Here is an 18,896-nt window from a genome sequence, read left to right as displayed (position 1 = left end):
TGAAAAATTATTTCCCCCTTCTCCCTTTACTCACACACCCATACATCTCTATCTCTGTCTCTATCTTCATCTTTATCTCTCTCCCTCTCTCCCCCAAACCTTGAGTCTCCCTCTCTCTCAAACTCGCGGCTCTCTCTCTTTGCTGTCTCTCTCTCAGACCACCGCTCTATCTCAAAAACCCTAATTCTCTCTCTCAAATATCGAACTTCATCTCCTTCAGCTCTCTCTCTCTCTCTCCCTCTCTCTCTTTCTATCCCTCTCTGTCTCCTTTCTTACCGCTACTTTCTTGTAAACCTAATTTAAACCTAATACAAAATCACTGAATCGAGATTTGTCTCTCTCTTTCTCCACTCTCTTCTTCCGTCTCCCTATCTATATCTTGATGGAAGCTTCGATTTATGTAAAATTGATTGGTAAAGGTTAGATTTCGGCCATGGTGAAAGCGATTGACGATGCTTTGAAGAAAGGGAAGGAGTTTTCCGTCATAAATCGGGCTAGAAATTGTTAGTATTATTTAATTTAGTAGCTGAAAATCGAGCCGAGAAAGCAAATATTTGGTTTGATTATGTATGTCAATTTTAAATTTATTTCAAAATTTTACGTTTTGATTTTAATGAAGCTTTTGTTTATAGGCCTGAAGCTTTGGAGCTTGAAACCAACCTTCAATCGGTAACATATATCTCTCTTTTAACTTTATTTACATCCATTGTGTATTTATATAGATCTGTCGGTGTATATTTATATTTGTATGTTCAATTTTGTTTATTCTATTATGTTCTGCTATTAAGTTTAGGTGTTAATAACACATTTAACTCTATATTTTTTGTATTAGATCTCTATGCTTTTATCATTGGGAGCTATGTCATTTGGACTGTTGTAACTTGGTGTTTTTCCTTTGATGTGTGGGTGGTGGCTGGATGTTTGTACCATAAGAATGCACCCTTTGAAAGTTCCAAGTCTGTTGTTGATAAGGATGCCAACACTAAGAAAAAGAACAAGTCTACTGACAGGAGCACAGCGTCTACAGCTCCTCTGAATAAAGGTATGATATTACATGTAACCAAGTCTCTTAATACATTCAACATTTTGACTGGTATTTCCTTTTTGCTAATATTATTATAGTGAGATGTCAATACTAACTGGCGAACTACCACATGTGTAGATATGAGTGTACGGAACACTCCAAGTCACACAAACTTCACTTATGATAAAGATAACAGAAGAGGAATGGATGTTCCTTTCAAGCCCCTCTCACTTGCATTTGAAAATGTGAATTACTATGTTGATATGCCTCATGTAAGTCACCTGTCCTTTAAATTGATATTATAATATGCTATTTTTCTATGAGAGCAGAACATATGGTGGTCAACGATTCTCACAGTAAAACCATTCGTTTGTTCAGGAAATGAAGAGTCAAGGAATCACAGAGCACCGTCTCCAATTGCTATGAGATGTGAGTGGTGCATTCAGGCCTGGTGTTTTGACATCATTAGTGGGAGTGAGTGGTGCTGGAAAGACCATGTTGATGGATGTATTAGTGGGAAGAAAAACCGGAGGGTATATCGAAGGAAGTATTAGCATTTCAGGTTATCCAAAGAACCAAGCAACTTTTGCTCGTGTCAGTGGTTATTGTGAACAGAACGATATCCATTCTCCACATGTTACCATTCATGAATCTCTTGTGTACTCGGCATGGTTACGTCTTGGTCCAGATGTGTCAAATAAAACACAAAAGGTTAATTCTCTTTTGCTTGCTGATTCTATTACAGATACGCCTCAAAATATTCACACTCTTGTTAAATACCTTATATGATTTTGACAAAAAGATGATGCTACAAAATCCCTGTTTATGCAGAGCATTATTAACATTGCTGATTCATTTGTATATAGTGAAGAAAGATCTGCAGGTTTCGGAGAATCTGGGAAATGGGTTGCTGAATATGTATGTTAAGTCTGGAGATATGGATTCGGCTGAGAAATTGTTTGATGGGATTGACATGAAGACGGTTTTTTCATGGATGTCTATGATAGAGGGCTATATGCAGAAAGGTGATTGGGAAAGTGCCAGTGTGTTCTTTGATCGAATGCCTGAAAAGGATGTAACTGCCTGGAATGTGATGCTTAATGAATTCATCGCGGGGAATGATTTAGCTGCTACTGAAGTTTTGTTTAGAAGAGCGCCAGAGAAAGATGTGGTTTCGTGGAACTGTATGATTGCAGGGTATGTTGAAAACAAGAACTTCACAAGATCATCTGGGAAAACCTGTAGACTCTACTCTCTATAAAAGCATGGTTGGTGGGCTGAGATACCGGGTGCACACGCGTCCTGATATTGCTTACGCTGTGGGCATAGTAAGCCGCTATATGGAAAGGCATACTGAACTTCATCTAAATGCCGTAAAAAGGATATGTCGTTACGTGAAAGGAACCCTGCACTACGGTTTGGTCTACAAACTTGGACAAGGAAACTACATTTTATCTGGATTCTCGGACAGCGATCTAGCAGGTAGCACAGATGATAGGAAGAGCACTGGAGGAATGGCCTTTTATCTTGACGAGAACTTGATTACCTGGGTAACTCAGAAATAGCGGTGTGTAGCCCTGTCTTCATGCGAAGCAGAGTTTATGGCAGCAACAGCTGCTGTGTGTCAAGCTATCTGGCTTCAGCGTGTTCTCAGCTGTGTTATGTATGTCAAACCAGGACCAGTCATATTGTATATTGATAACAGGTCGGAAATCGATTTAGCACGCAATCCGGTTTTCTATGGGAGAAGTAAACATATCGACTTGAGGTATCATTTTATTAGAGAATGTATTGAGCAGGGTCTGATTGTTATAAAACATATTAACACCAGTGAACAGCGCGCAGACATTCTTACTAAAGCACTGGCAACACCAAAGTTCGAAAAGATGAGGAACTTGTTGGGAGTTAAAAATCTCGAGGATGTTTAGATTAAGGGGGAGTATGTTGGAATTATATTTAATCTAAACTTATTTGGTTTGTCTATTTTGTTTTGGTCCTTGAATAAATCTACGTGTCTGTAGTTTTGATAGTGCAGCAGACTTGGTCTCAGGTAGTTGCAGTATTTTAGGAGTCTAGTTTAATAAGCTGGAGATTATCATGGTCACGTACTCCTGTTTGTACTCCTGTTCTTTAGGATCTCAGTTAGCTGTAGTCTTTATTATGTAATCTTTCCTTTCCAGAATGTAATCCCAACAGTACCAAGTTTCTTTATTTTTCTGCAATCAAAGTAGTATAACTTTCTCAGTATTTAATCATATAACTAACATGTTATCAATTGCAAATTGTAACATGGTATCAAAGCAACCAGAATCGATTATGAGCATTTTTTTGATGAAGATTTCAAGTAAGTATTTTGACTTTCTTTCGTACACAAATTTGAGGTATTTCATCCCTTTTTCAAGCTTTTTGAGCGATTTTTCTTCATATGTTCTTTGTTGATTGATTATTGTACACATCATCAATTAGATGAGTTGAGAGGATGAATTCTTTTGATAATTTTTAAGTATTAATTGCGAGAGCCTTATTTTATAGAGCAAATTAATGTGTTTTCTTGGATATCCTGCTCGTCATAAAGGATATAAAGTTCTTAATATGTAGACATGACATATATTTATTTCCAGAGATCTAATATTTCATGAGCACCATTTTCCTCTCCATCACAAGCAAATTTCTGGGAATGCACCTTTTTTCTTATTACCAGTATCTACTGATCATAAATCTCTTCATGATACAGAATTTCCAGATATCTTTCAGTTTTTTGACACTCCTGAAGTCACCATACGTATGGGTTCTTTGGATGATTCTTCACCTGACACTTCAACAGATTTTCATCAAGACAATTCATCTAATGATCATTGTACACACAATGCATCTTCAATTGATAATTTGAACTTAAGAAGGAGCACTAGAAATGTGAAGTTAACTTCTGTCTTGTGAGAATAATATAAGATCCTGTAAAGGGCAATTCTCTAAAGGTTTTTAGAGTAACTCGTTCCTTGACATGGTATTAGACCTCAGGATGGCAGAGGACTCAGGTTCGATCCCTGCCACCCCCAACATTTCTCACAATTTATGAGGGACACGAAAGGAAAATTTAAGCCCCAAAGATGAGCGCCCGTCATCCACTATTCGACCCATAAATGGGCTTTCAAGTGAGGGGAGTGTTATAATATAAGATCCTGTAAATTCACCAAAATAACAAAGATTGTCTACTCATTGATGTAACCTCGAAACATATTCTGCTTTACCATCACCTTTTCATGCTTTGGTGTAACCTAGAAACATATTCTGCTTTACCATCACCTTTTCATGCTTTGATTAGCCAAACAAGTTCTTTAACAGAACCAACTACATAAAAGCTGATGGCACTGTTGAAAGGTTTCAAAGAACGTTTGGTTTCTAAGGGTTATAATCAGAAATAGGGAATAGATTTCGAAGAACCATTTTCTACCGTGGTGAAGATGACCACAGTCAGGTATATCATTGTAGTAGCATCTCATAAAGGTTGGAAGTTACATCAATTAGATGTTAACAATGCATTTCTGCATGGAGATTTACTTGAAATGGTATATATGCTGGTTCCGGAGGGATTATCTAATTCATGCAATAAAGATTGCATGTTACTTAAATCATTGTATGGATTAAGGCAAGCTTCTAGACAGTGATTTGCAAAGCTTGTTGGAGAATTGCCTCATAAAGGTTTTCTGCAATCTAAGAATGATTATTCATTGTTCATCTAGAAAAACCAATGATAGCATTATCATTGTTGCAGTATATGTTGATAACATAATTCTCACTAGTAATGACGCACAAGGTATTCTTGATCTCAAGGTACATTTATACAAGACATTCAACATGAAAGATTTAGGGGAACTAGGTTTTTTTTCTGGGTATAGAAATTGCTTATACTGCTTCAGGTCTCACATTAACCCAAAGAAAGTTTACACAAGAATTGCTGAAGGAAGCTAATATAACAGATTTCAAGACTAAAGCTACTCCACTGCCTTTGAACTTAAAGTTTTCAGCTGATAAAGGAGAATTATATACTGATCCTAGCTATTACAGGTGCTTAGTAGGAAAACTTAATTTTCTTACTCACACAAGGCCATATCTTGCCTATACTGTCCAACATTTAAGTCAATATCTGCAGTCCCCTAAAGTCCCACATTTTGATGCACTTATGCATGTGTTGAATATGTGGATTCCACATCTGGAGTACTAGGGATTCCCTTGAAAGGAGGTGAGCAATTAACACTAAAAGCATACTTTGATTCATACTGGGGAGCTTGTCAGGATTCTTGGAGGTCAATTTCTGGCTATGTGCTGTTGTTAGGAAACTCACCAGTAAGTTGGAAATTAAAGGAATAAAGTGTTGTCTCTTGAAGTTCCTATGAAGCTGAATATCGTTCAATATCATCTGCGACTTCAGAGATCACTTGGTTGGTCAGATTATTGGAAGAACTAGGTGTTACAAATCTTAAGCCAGTTACTGTGCATTGCAACAACCAGAGTGCCATACACATTGCTAAAAATCCATTGCATCATGAGCGCACAAAGAATATAGAAATTGATGTGCATTTTACAAGGGATAAGGTGTTAGAAGGATTGGTGCAGCTATCTTATGTTCCTACTGCTTCACAACTTGCAGAGTTTTTCCCTAAAGTTCTTTATTCCGGATATTTTCAAGAGTTACTCTCCAAACTAGAAATGTTCTAATGCCATTCCAGTATGATAAAGAGAAGCAGCTGCTCGACAAATCATCACATACATCAGCACATAAACAGCTCAGCATGGAGTTAATTATGACAGCTTAGCAAAATAACAAACTTCTTTCATGTATAAACAAAGACCAGTGCTAGTTGCTTAGTAACTAAGTTTTGCAGAAATGAGTTTTAGGAATGTAGATTGATCTCTCTCTCACTCTCTCAATCAGCAAACTCTCTCTCTCTCTCTAATTCATCACAGTATTGTATCAAAACATGGGTTCATCTCTCTAATGAAAGTTTATACGGTAATCTTCATTTACGATAACTATGTGAGTTTGTTTTGGTAGATTTCACAATTTACGGCTATACTTTGTTATCAATTGAAAATTTTAACAAAATGCTGGTAGAATGTTGGTTGGTCATGAAGTAAATAACAACGTTTTGGGGGATCCACAGATGAATGTTGAGAGTGAGTATCCTAATAGGCTTACCATGGATTTTCTTGGCTTGGGAACTGGGATGAACAGCGTGAGTGGAGGTGGAGGGGGATGATGATCACAGTGGTAATAAGACGACCAACTCATGGGACAGGGAAGCTACCATATCAGCTGAGGCAAGGCCTTTCATTCACCACTGTAGCCCTGGGTTTTCAAGCCACCCATGCTTCAGGCCCCTGTTGTTGTTTTTTAGCAATATGTACCATATGTGTTTGCATGACTGTATAATTAGGGCCAAGGGGTAGATTATGAAATAATCACCTCTCCTTTTGAATTACTTTTTATCATACTAAAAAATTATTTGTATACATTGTAAGTAGCTATTCTAAGGTTAGGAGAATGCACAATTTTATAGAACAAAAAATAATTGCATTAGTATTTATTTTTCATGTGCAAGCAAATATACTTAATATTTTGTACAAATATTTGCTCTATATATGTTTCAAGTGGCTAACTATTAGCTTTTTGTGCACCAGATCTTAGCTAGTTGGTGATCAAGGCAGGTGTATGGAGTTGACTTCCATGACCTTAATTAGAAGGAGAACATCCAAGAACTAATCAAACTAATCATTAATCTTCTATCAAATAAAGGTGTTTTGAGATATTTTTGTTTTTTTTATTATGCTATGCTTTGAAATAAAAAGCTGTTGGTTATAAATCAAAGGCTAATTTTATAATTTTATAATTTTGTTTTGAAATTTGCATTCATGCTTTGAAAGTCAAAGGCTAATTTTATAAATCAAAGGCTAATTTTATAAATTTTGCTTTGTTTTATAATTTTATAAATCTCACCCATACATTTTTATCCCTAAATATAATTACAACCATACATTTTAATTTTACACTTCATCTCTTTCATCCACCTCTCTGCCCACTACATCCACCAACCACCCACAATCACTACCCATCACTACCACGTACCAGCCGCTGCTCCGACCCCCATCATTTCGTCCCCGCATATCAAATTCCCTCCCTCCCTCTCTCTCTCCCTCCCTCCATCCATCCATCCCATCTGCATCGTCAACCTTAATCGCTTTTTCGGCCAAACAATCGTGCCTCTCCGTACCGACCGGAGTGTCCTCGTTTTACGATGATTTAGTCAAAATTTGTTCCTTCGTCATTTGAATGGTTGTCACCGGAGGTGGTGGTGGTTGATGGGTGGTAGAATTTGATAGAAGATGGAAGAATATTAAAATTTATAAATATTAAATATTAAATTAACGGCGAGATATGAATATGTTGTATTTGAATGAGTGGATATGATTAGATCTCTTATCTCAGAATACTAGAGTTCTCATTGGAGTAAGACCCTATATATATATTGTTTTGAAAGTTACATTTTTGCTTTGAAATTTAGAATTAAGCCACTTTCGTTATTGAATTTACACTAAACACTTGTAAAATTAAACTCATGTACACACTTAACTTGAATAAAGTTTCATTAAAAAAGTTATTTTTTTCATATAAAATTTTGGTTGTATATTAAACTCTTAATATTCCATATCTAAATTGTTTAATTGCATATTTGAACTTCATAAGTAATATTTCACATCATCTCTTTAAGTTTGTAAGACAATTTTAGGATAGTGCTGATGAAATAGACAACTTGTTCATGTTTGTAATACTAGGGTACAATTGATATTGATAATATATGAAATAGACAACTTGTTTACGTGGGTAAACGTACAATCGAGAACATATTTGATAAAATGGATAAGGCTTGTTAAATAGGGTTGATATGTAAAATCAAATTATGACCCGCATAAAAATATTCCATACCCTAGCAACCTTTTTTTGGCTTCACATATATAATATTATGTCACTTTAATTAATTGCTTTCTATGTTTTAAGTATAAAATTATAAATAGTGATAATTTTTTTTTATTTTTTTATCTTTTAACTCATACCCAAATGACATTTAAGTATTTTTTTCTCTAAAATTAGTTTGTAAATTTATCGTAACAATACAATGTATTATGTGAGAAAATTCAGACTTTTTAGAATATAATGTACAACCATTTACTTTACCAAAGTCACAGAATTCACAATATAATATAAATTTGTCAAGAGGTAAAATCTTAACAGTTCTCAATTTAGATTTAGTAGTGTTATTTTAAAGCGTTTTAACATCATATATATATTAGGCTATAAGAAAGGTTGAAGAAAGTGGCCATGAAGACATCAAAGCCAACCCTCGGACCAAACTCTTTGTGCTAACGAATGAGGGTATCGAAAAAATTGAACTTTGAGGGACAAATTTTTTGTTATATACATGAATGATCAAAAGAAAAATATTAAAAACTATAGGCATAAAATAAATGTTAGGGGCCTAATTTTTAATTTTTTTTGAAAAGATCACTTAAAAAATAAGATATTTTTAGTACTTAGTTGAACCGACATAAATATTATTGATATCTTACTTTTTATCATTCTTTCAATTTATTATCCCACCAAAAAAATGGCTTGGAGCTTTAAATATCTCTAGGTCGACTATGGATGACACCACCATCAGCGGCAACGAGGACGGAGATGAAGAGGATGTCGAGCTTGGCGAAGACGAGGAGAGTGGCGCGAAAAGAAACCGTGGTGCGAAGAGCGCTATTCAATTTTATTTAGTTTTTGGTTTAACAATGCTTTGAACTATTATTTGAATTTTCATGTATACATTTAGTTGTTTGTGTGCTTCGAACATTTGTCTATTAATTTGATTGCTTGCTTAATGCAGTACAATAGGCAAATGTAGTTTAACAATTGGTTGGTTATTGTATATCGTTTTTATTATTTTTGGTTGTTGTTGACATTAATGTTAGTTGGTTATAATTGTGGTGTGTTTGGAGTTGATATTGTACGTGTTTGCGTAGGAGGAATGTCAATTGTAGAACCCAAAAAAGTTATTCTAGAGCCAATATCCGGCTTATCTGCAGAAATAACAATCAAAATTAATCATTTGTGGGCATGAAAAACCGACCGAATTAATAACATAGCGAGTGGATTCATACAAAAAATGACCGTCTCCTTATGAACGGTAGGTATAAGTTGGTCGTTTTTGAGTTTAACACTAAAAAAATGTTGACACGATATCAACCAATTCAAGAGCTCATAGGCATTTTTCTTGTAATATTCAATTGTTATGGCTATAAAATGACCGAATTATTGATCGATAGTTCAGTTGGATTTAATTGACGTATAAGGATATGTGTTACTCGACTCATGTTTTTAATCTAGAATGACAGATTTGGCGTTTAGCCTGTTTCTTTTAGTTGGAGTTATCATGATATATATATAATCTACTTATATAATAAATGTCATGAAATAAAAAAATACAATATACAAAGACAAGGAGACCAGTCCCTCACCATGCATATATGGCCAAAAGGTAAGTGTAACATCCAACATCCACACTAGCTTCCTCTTTATCGCTTCCTTGCACCTAAATTTTCATTAAATGTGACTTTTTTGAGATATTTTCTAAATATATTTACTTATAAAAGAAATGGTTTGTAAATTCATGTGTACCTCCAACCTTCAATAATTTGCAAAACAAATATATAAGAAATAATTATCTAATGTGGGGGTTTCATGGTTGAAAAATTGTTATAAATATGAGAGTATGTACCTATAGATTTGAGCTTTTGTATGTTTTTCTAGTAAAAAAATAAAAATCAATTTGAGTTTCCATAAAATCTAGTCCTGCCATGGCTTCTTCTCCATCAGCTACGTCTAAAAGTACAGGGAGGTATCTTTGGGAAAATCCAAGTAAGATCTGCTGTATATATTGTGGGTGCATGTGTGTGTATGTATTAACTGTCAGTTTATATAATTTTTTCTTTTACTGTTACCTGGAAATTTAAAGGGGATGAGTCAGACATATATGGTTTTTGAATTGTTTTTTGATTGTTTAATTTGTTCATTTGATGGTTTGGGATATGTGTATATATGTAAATGACACGTCCTGATGCAGAGTTTGTAGCACTTTCCCCGCAGAGTCTAATGGCAACAAATCGATTTTGGTGTGAGGTGTGCAATAGAAGTTTTCAAAGGGAGCAGAACTTGCAGCTCCACAGAAGAGGACATAATTTGCCTGGGAAGCTGAAGCAAAAGACAAATGATGAAGTCAAGAAAAGGGTTTACATTTTCCCTGAAGTTGTGTTCATCATGATCCCTCAAGAGCACTAGGAGATCTGACTGCTATCAAGAAGCATTTCTCTCGAAAACATAGTGGCAAAAAAAAATCCCGCTGTGATAAATATAAGAAGGGTGACTGGAAGGCTCATAATAAGATCTGGGCTACAAAGGAGTATATTTGTGAATGTGGAACTACCTTCTCCAGGTGATTGAGTATATTTGGTTTATCTTTTAGTTGTGCTCTAGGTGTAATTAACCGAGTTTGTGTTTGAAATTGTGAATTGATCTAGAATTATTTTATGAAATCTCTTTCTCAATATTTTCTCAATATAATATGTGTTGGGAAATTGAATACGAAAAGAGTTTGAAAAATTCTCTTAAATACACTACAAAAAAGTAAGCCTAAATTCAACTGACCTAAATTTGATCAATTTGGCTTGTTTCATTGGGCAAGGCTAAATACAACCGCCCGCAGTTGAATTTAGTAATAAATGCGACCGGATTTTTTGTGCGGTTGAATTTGACTCCATCAAAAAATGGTCTGAATTTTCCCGCCAACTGAATTATTTAGCGCTCCTAAATTCGACCGCTAGCGGTCGAATTTAGTCTTACCAAAATGGCAGGCTATTTTGGACCAAAAAAAATTTGCTTTAGCGATTTTATTTTTATTTCTTATGAGTTGAAATAAGCCCTGCAAAAAATTATTATCTTAGCGAGGTTATTATATTCTCGATATTATTATGAGTAGTGCTACTTGCACAAAATTGTGTACAAAAATTTGCACAAAATGACATGACAATTGATTTGTGATATTTTAATTCGGGCTGTTGATGTGAATACATGTACCATTCCAGTTAAAACCAAACACATATCATTTTTTACACAATTTTATATACAATTTTATGCACCAAATATTTTCCTATTATTATTCCTTTTATCTTAGACTCCATTTCTTTTCTTCTTTACAACATATTAATTATAATTTCGTACTCTAAGACTTGGAATTAAACCAGAATTAGAAACAGTGCACAGTTGACCATAAAGAGCTTGTTTTAAATATAGTTTTCTTCATGAATTTATACCTACAAAAAGTTTTTTTTTCAAGTACTTATACAAAGAATGTTATTTAAAGATTAAATAATTACTTATACAAGGCGTGAAAGTTTTACCCATCATCGTTCAATTTGTGAGGCTCTTAATGAAAAGATGGCAAGGCACACAACAAAGTTGCACCCCCTACAGTTGCATGGCTTCTGGCATTGTCGCCAATGCTAGTAACACTAGCTCCACGAGCCTGGGCCCTGCTGGAGGTTTACTAATCCCATGGAGCCATCAGCAACTCTTAACTCCCCTGCTTGGACAAGGGGCCTCAAGCCCTTATTCGTTTACGAGTTTGCTATCAAGCCCATGGGTTGGATCAGCTTTTAGTAGCTATGGGGGAGCTTTGGGAGATGGAACGAGTGGTGGTGATAGTGATATTCTTAGCAGGGATTTTCTTGGCATGGGAAATGGGATGAACAGCTTGAGTGGAGGTGAAGATCAGAATGGTGGTAATGGAATGCTTTAGGTCATCAGGACTCTCTTCCCTTCCCTATCTCATTCTAAATTGTATTTTACTTGCTTTGCCATTTATGACGTTAATATAATTACTATATGGAGTTAATTTCCATGACCTTAGAACTTGAATATCCAATAAATAATCAAACTAATCATTAATTTTCTATCAAATAATGGTGTTTTGGGATATTTTTGTTCTTTTTTTTATTATGCTGTACTTTGAAGTGAAAAACCGTTGTTTTAAATGAAAGACTAGTTTTATATTTTTTTCATTTTGTTTTGAAAGTTGATTTAGATCTTTATTAGTTCTCAACTTTATATATACATTTTGTTTTAAAAGTTGAATTTATGCTTTGAAATTTAGAATTAAGTCACTTTTCTTATTAGATTTATACTAAATACTTGTACAATCGAGAACATATACACACTTAACTTGAATAAAATTTAATTAAAAAAGTTAATTTTAAATATGAAATTTTGATAATATAATAAATTCCTAATATTCCAATGTCTAAATTGTTTAATTAAATATTTGAACATAGTAAGTAATATTTCACATCTCTTTAAATATTTCAGGTCTCTTTAAGTTTGTAAATTTGTTATTCAATAGACAACTTGTTAAAATTTGTAAATTCTAGAGTACCATTAATATCGGACAACTTATTTACATACATAATTCTAGGGTTGTGTAGAACCAAATTATCACCCTCCATAAAAGTATTTTGTGTCATAACAACCTTTTCTTTGACTTGTCATATATAATTATATATCACTTTAATTAATTGTTTTCTATGTTTTATAGAAACTATATGAAATAAATTAAACTACTTATTTTCATATGAAGAAATTAGGATAGAGGACAACCTTTATTTTGTGTAGTAATTTAAATATTTTAAATGCTCATTTGCATTCATCTCCTGTTAATTTAAAGATATAGTACTTAAATTTTGTCATTTCCTCTTTTATCTCTTTTACCATGTTTTTGAATTTCAAATTTGTTTTATGTTATCTCTCTGCAACAAACCTTATTCACATGATATTTTTATGCTAAAGTCGTTACAAACCGGTTCAAATATGATAGAAAAATTTAGTCATTTTTTTGAAAATTAAGTTAATATTTTTGTTAGAAGTAGAGACTTAGTAACAAATTCCTATGTTAATTTCAACAACATAATTAATTACAAGAAACATGGTTCCAATTGTGATTTCATATAACTAATAATTGTATAAAATGAACAAAATGACTTTCATCAAATTAATAACAAAAGTAAATTATACAGAATGATTAATAATTGACTTAAATTAACCGGGTCCTAAGTTTAAATTTGATTTTGCACTCTACTTATTTTTCCAATCTAAATATACAATAGTATCACAAATTCAAGTTTAATGTGACATTTTATAACAATCAAAAGTTAAAAATATCATAGCATATAAGAATATTCTTTTCATCACCAACTTATATATCACTTTTTAACTTTCCTATATTTAGAAATGCAACATCCATGGGAAATATAAACATTTTTCTCCTCAATTTTTTTAGTTCTGCAAAATACACCAAACTTGGCTTGATAATTACTGATTTAATTTAGTTTCTTTTTTTTTACAATTTTTGTATTTAAATAAAATGATTTAATAGATAATTTGGTTTAGTGTATAACATTTATTTTTCATCTGCAATCAAGTGTATTTAATATTTTGTAACAAATATATGCAGGGGAAAATAATAATAATTGTGTTTGATATATTTTTGTTTTAATTTTTATTATGTTCTACTTTGAAATGAATGACCCTTAATTTTTGACAGTTAATTTTGAGTAAGTGGCCAGTTTTATAATATGCTTATTTAGAATCTTTATAGTTTTTAACTTATACAGTATATATTTTGTTTTCATTTGGTAGTTTTATTTGTGCTTTGAAATTTATAATTAGTGTAAAATTTTACATCTATTTAAATTTGGTAATTTGTTACATATACTATTTTACCTGCAGGGCTCATGAAATAGTTAACTTGTTTTTACATAACGGTAGGGTATATGGACAAGGCGCATTAAAGTAGGGTTAACATTGATAACCAAATCACCTCATAAGCATTCTGCCCTAACAACCTTTTCTTTGGCGGAGGATCATTATATTCATTTAACTCAAATATACAATATTAACTCAAATATTATAACTCTAACTCAAAATAAATACATTTGTTACTCAAATGTTACAACTTTAACTAAAATTTATTTCCTAATAGTTAAACACCTACACCTTTAAATCTACAACCCTAACTCAAATATTATGATTAAACAAAATATCAAACTTTAGGCTAATCAAAGTATAAAAAGTACTCCGTCCATCTCATATTATGCGTCTTCTTTGGATTTGTGCCGGTCAAATTGACTTAAGTTTGACTGAAATTTATTAATAATTTATAAGTGAACAAAATAAAAAAATTACATCAACCGAAAGTAGATTTAATCTACTTTAACATATAATTTTTAGTTTTTGAAATAATATACGAGTAATGTTTAATCGTTAGTCAAAAGTTGGTAAATTTGACTTCTATAAAAGGAAATGTGACACATAATATGAGATGGAGGGAGTATATTACACAAACCCACAACCCTATATTGCTCCTAAATAAACTATCAACGGTTAAGGTTTAATAAAGTGTAAAAGTGAAGTAAACAAACAAAATATTTACTATATCAATTTTAAAATAACAGTTAATTTAACTTAATATATACTGCATTTTGCACCACTTAAATTTGTCCAAAAATCAATTTTGTATACCTACTTTCAAATATTGCAGTTTTCATCCCTTTCTTTGAAATCAGATTCAAATTGCACCCCTTTTGCCAAATTTTGTCAAATTTTTAGCCCAAATTCTTGTCTTCAATAATATAGTTAATCTATTCTTGAAAAGGAAATATGAGATATATTCTAGGAAACAACAATTATGACTAAATGATTTGGTAAAAATGGTGCATGTTGAATCGGATTTCAAAGTAGGGGATGTGAACCGTAATTTGTATAATTTAATTTAATTTCTACAATTTTAGAATAAAAACAATAATATATATTTGAAAATAAATGTTACAAGGGTTTTTTTAAAATACCCAAGTCTAATAATATTTTTGTAAAAATACGGTTATTTTTTTTAAAAATTGCAAAAATATTTTTTTATTTGTAAAAAATACTATTTTTCATTTTTTTTGCAAAAATATGGTTTTTGGAAACTCGAATCAACTGAACTAGTTTTTGCAAGTACATGCAACCAAAAAAACACCATTCCACTAGTTGCATATATGTTTGATTTGGTTGATTTTGGTTGATTCCGAATTTTTGGAAAAGAATTGAGAATATAGTAAAATCGCAAAAAAATTTAGAAAAGTTAGTATTTTTGGTAATTTGTGATGTTACAATTACCTCAACTGTAAATTGACATAAAACTTGTGATGTGCACTTTTTAGGGCAACATGCACACTCCTATACAAAAACAAAAACAATATGCACCTTCCTTTTTATTTAAATTTAGTTAAAAACACTTTGACTTTTTTTTGGTAACATGCCCAATGTATTGTATACAAAAATAACACGCAACTTCCTTTTTTTAACCTGTCCTTGCACAAAATAATTTAAACTTAACATCTTGGCCAACTTAAAATAAATATTAAAAATGTCATGATGATATTTTTGGGTCAAGGAAGTATTCTCGATTGCCCAAGGTTCCGAGGCAAGGATTTGGACGGGGAGCCACCGTGGTTTTTCGAGAGGGATCCGCCTTGGTCTCTCTCGAGACAGACATGAGATATCAATTATTACATATAAGAGTATTCTAAAGAGTTCTATTCATTTAGCTTATACTTGAAAACTTGTATATTATTACATATACCCTAATTAAAAATGAAAAAAAATGATACATAAACTTGTAGGCCAATGATCCTTTAATAAACGACTTTCTCCTTGAATTACTCAGTACAAGTGCTTTCGAGAATAGTGCTCCGGTGACTCATATTATTGAATATGTCAGCAAAGTCAAGACAATTATAAAAAGAGATAAGGATATGAATCTATTTTTGACTTATTAACATTCTTAAATTTGTATGCAACCCATGCTATAAGCCGTGACTTAAGTGTGACTATATATACTACAAGTAACATGGCCTTTATAGGCCAAAAGTAATTCAATAAAAATCAGCCGGTATTACCAACTAGAAATTGTAGTCATTTTTTTGGCTTATGAATCGTAAAAATGGTTTCTTTTAGTTATAATCTACCAGACTTATTTTTACTGCAATTCGTGTAACCCTTATGCCATTGCTTACATTATTAATGCCAATCATCCAAAAATGTTCATATCACTTACAAGCCACAACACAAAAATATTAAACTAAATCAAATCATAAACAATAAAACATACTATCAAACTGTTAGACTATTAATAACCCACATAATTGATTTGGGATATTTTAATTGGGGCTGTTGATGTGAATACATGTGTCATTCCAGTTAAAACCAAACACATATCATTTTGTACACAATTTTGTATACAATTTTATGCACCAAACATTTTCCTATTATTATTCCTTTTATCTTAGACTCCATTTCTTTTATTCTTTACAACATATTAATTATAATTTCGTACTCTAAGACTTGGAATTAAACCAGAATTAGAAACAGTGCACATTTGACCATAAAGAGCTTGTTTTACACTATAAGAAAAAAGGCTAAATTCGACTGAAACAAATCGGTCGAATTTAGCTTAATTCGACCGTCCACAGTCGAATTTACTTAATTTCGACCGATTTTGAATCGGTTGTAATAAAGGGAGTCGAATTTTGAACTTTGGTCGTATTTAACTAAATTCGACCTACAAATTATGACCGGATAAATACAACCGCTTAAATTCGACCGGCCAAATTCGACCGAAGGCGGTCGAATTCAAATTTTCAATTGAAATTTAAAAATCCCGCACAAAAATTTGAATTTTCTGGAAAATTTAAAAGCCCCCCCAAAAGTGAAATTCGACCGTATATGATTGAAAATACGATTCAAAATTCGACTGTATTCAGTTGAAAAACCAAAAATCAGATTTTAAAAAAAAAACTCGCCGGAAACTGGAAAATTTCCAGATTCATTTTCCAGTTTCCGGCGAGCTTCAAGTATCAGACCACTTTCCGACAGCTCTAAACTCGACCAAAACAAGGTTACAAATAACTGATAATAACACAAGATTATCTTGTGTTCACTACTAGAAATAGTAGATACGACATCGGTGCTTAGACATCGGCATGTAATGCACCCGATGTTAAAAGCCTGTTTAACATCGGTTTAGAAAAAAGCGATGTTAAAAGCCTGTTTAACATCGGTTTTACATAGTAGCCGTTGTCTATGTTCAATTTTAAAATAATAACAAATTAATGTTTTTCACTTCAACATCGGTTATTTATGCTAACCGTTATCTATAACCATTTCTAAAAAATGACTAAATAAATATTTCAGTTCCCCCGCTGAGTACCCAAATTTTCCCCCGTAACAAAAAAGTTGAAAAATTATTTCCCCCTTCTCCCTTTACTCACACACCCATACATCTCTATCTCTGTCTCTATCTTCATCTTTATCTCTCTCCCTCTCTCCCCCAAACCTTGAGTCTCCCTCTCTCTCAAACTCGCGGCTCTCTCTCTTTGCTGTCTCTCTCTCAGACCACCGCTCTATCTCAAAAACCCTAATTCTCTCTCTCAAATATCGAACTTCATCTCCTTCAGCTCTCTCTCTCTCTCTCCCTCTCTCTCTTTCTATCCCTCTCTGTCTCCTTTCTTACCGCTACTTTCTTGTAAACCTAATTTAAACCTAATACAAAATCACTGAATCGAGATTTGTCTCTCTCTTTCTCCACTCTCTTCCGTCTCCCTATCTATATCTTGATGGAAGCTTCGATTTATGTAAAATTGATTGGTAAAGGTTAGATTTCGGCCATGGTGAAAGCGATTGACGATGCTTTGAAGAAAGGGAAGGAGTTTTCCGTCATAAATCGGGCTAGAAATTGTTAGTATTATTTAATTTAGTAGCTGAAAATCGAGCCGAGAAAGCAAATATTTGGTTTGATTATGTATGTCAATTTTAAATTTATTTCAAAATTTTACGTTTTGATTTTAATGAAGCTTTTGTTTATAGGCCTGAAGCTTTGGAGCTTGAAACCAACCTTCAATCGGTAACATATATCTCTCTTTTAACTTTATTTACATCCATTGTGTATTTATATAGATCTGTCGGTGTATATTTATATTTGTATGTTCAATTTGGTTTATTCTATTATGTTCTGCTATTAAGTTTAGGTGTTAATAACACATTTAACTCTATATTTTTTGTATTAGATCTCTATGCTTTTATCATTGGGAGCTATGTCATTTGGACTGTTGTAACTTGGTGTTTTTCCTTTGATGTGTGGGTGGTGGCTGGATGTTTGTACCATAAGAATGCACCCTTTGAAAGTTCCAAGTCTGTTGTTGATAAGGATGCCAACACTAAGAAAAAGAACAAGTCTACTGACAGGAGCACAGCGTCTACAGCTCCTCTGAATAAAGGTATGATATTACATGTAACCAAGTCTCTTAATACATTCAACATTTTGACTGGTATTTCCTTTTTGCTAATATTATTATAGTGAGATGTCAATACTAGCTGGCGAACTACCACATGTGTAGATATGAGTGTACGGAACACTCCAAGTCACACAAACTTCACTTATGATAAAGATAACAGAAGAGGAATGGATGTTCCTTTCAAGCCCCTCTCACTTGCATTTGAAAATGTGAATTACTATGTTGATATGCCTCATGTAAGTCACCTGTCCTTTAAATTGATATTATAATATGCTATTTTTCTATGAGAGCAGAACATATGGTGGTCAACGATTCTCACAGTAAAACCATTCGTTTGTTCAGGAAATGAAGAGTCAAGGAATCACAGAGCACCGTCTCCAATTGCTATGAG

At 32.9% G+C, this 18,896-nt stretch overlaps 2 long non-coding RNA genes across 2 annotated transcripts; both read left to right on the top strand.

The window, feature by feature from the left end:
- The first annotated feature begins 392 nt into the window (after positions 1-392).
- On the top strand, positions 393-940 carry LOC141724633 (uncharacterized). The gene is made up of 3 exons (XR_012576831.1): positions 393-503; positions 633-669; positions 833-940. It is a non-coding gene; the product is annotated as an uncharacterized LOC141724633 (long non-coding RNA).
- Positions 941-17,751: 16,811 nt separating this feature from the next.
- Positions 17,752-18,385, top strand: LOC141724628 (uncharacterized). The gene is made up of 3 exons (XR_012576824.1): positions 17,752-17,948; positions 18,078-18,114; positions 18,278-18,385. It is a non-coding gene; the product is annotated as an uncharacterized LOC141724628 (long non-coding RNA).
- Positions 18,386-18,896: the final 511 nt, after the last annotated feature.

This window comes from Apium graveolens, chromosome 1, assembly GCF_009905375.1.
Source record: "Apium graveolens cultivar Ventura chromosome 1, ASM990537v1, whole genome shotgun sequence".
In the NCBI taxonomy this organism is placed as follows: Eukaryota; Viridiplantae; Streptophyta; class Magnoliopsida; order Apiales; family Apiaceae; genus Apium; species Apium graveolens.
Note: the sequence above shows the minus strand (reverse complement) of the source record. Positions and strands in the feature narration are given on the sequence as shown.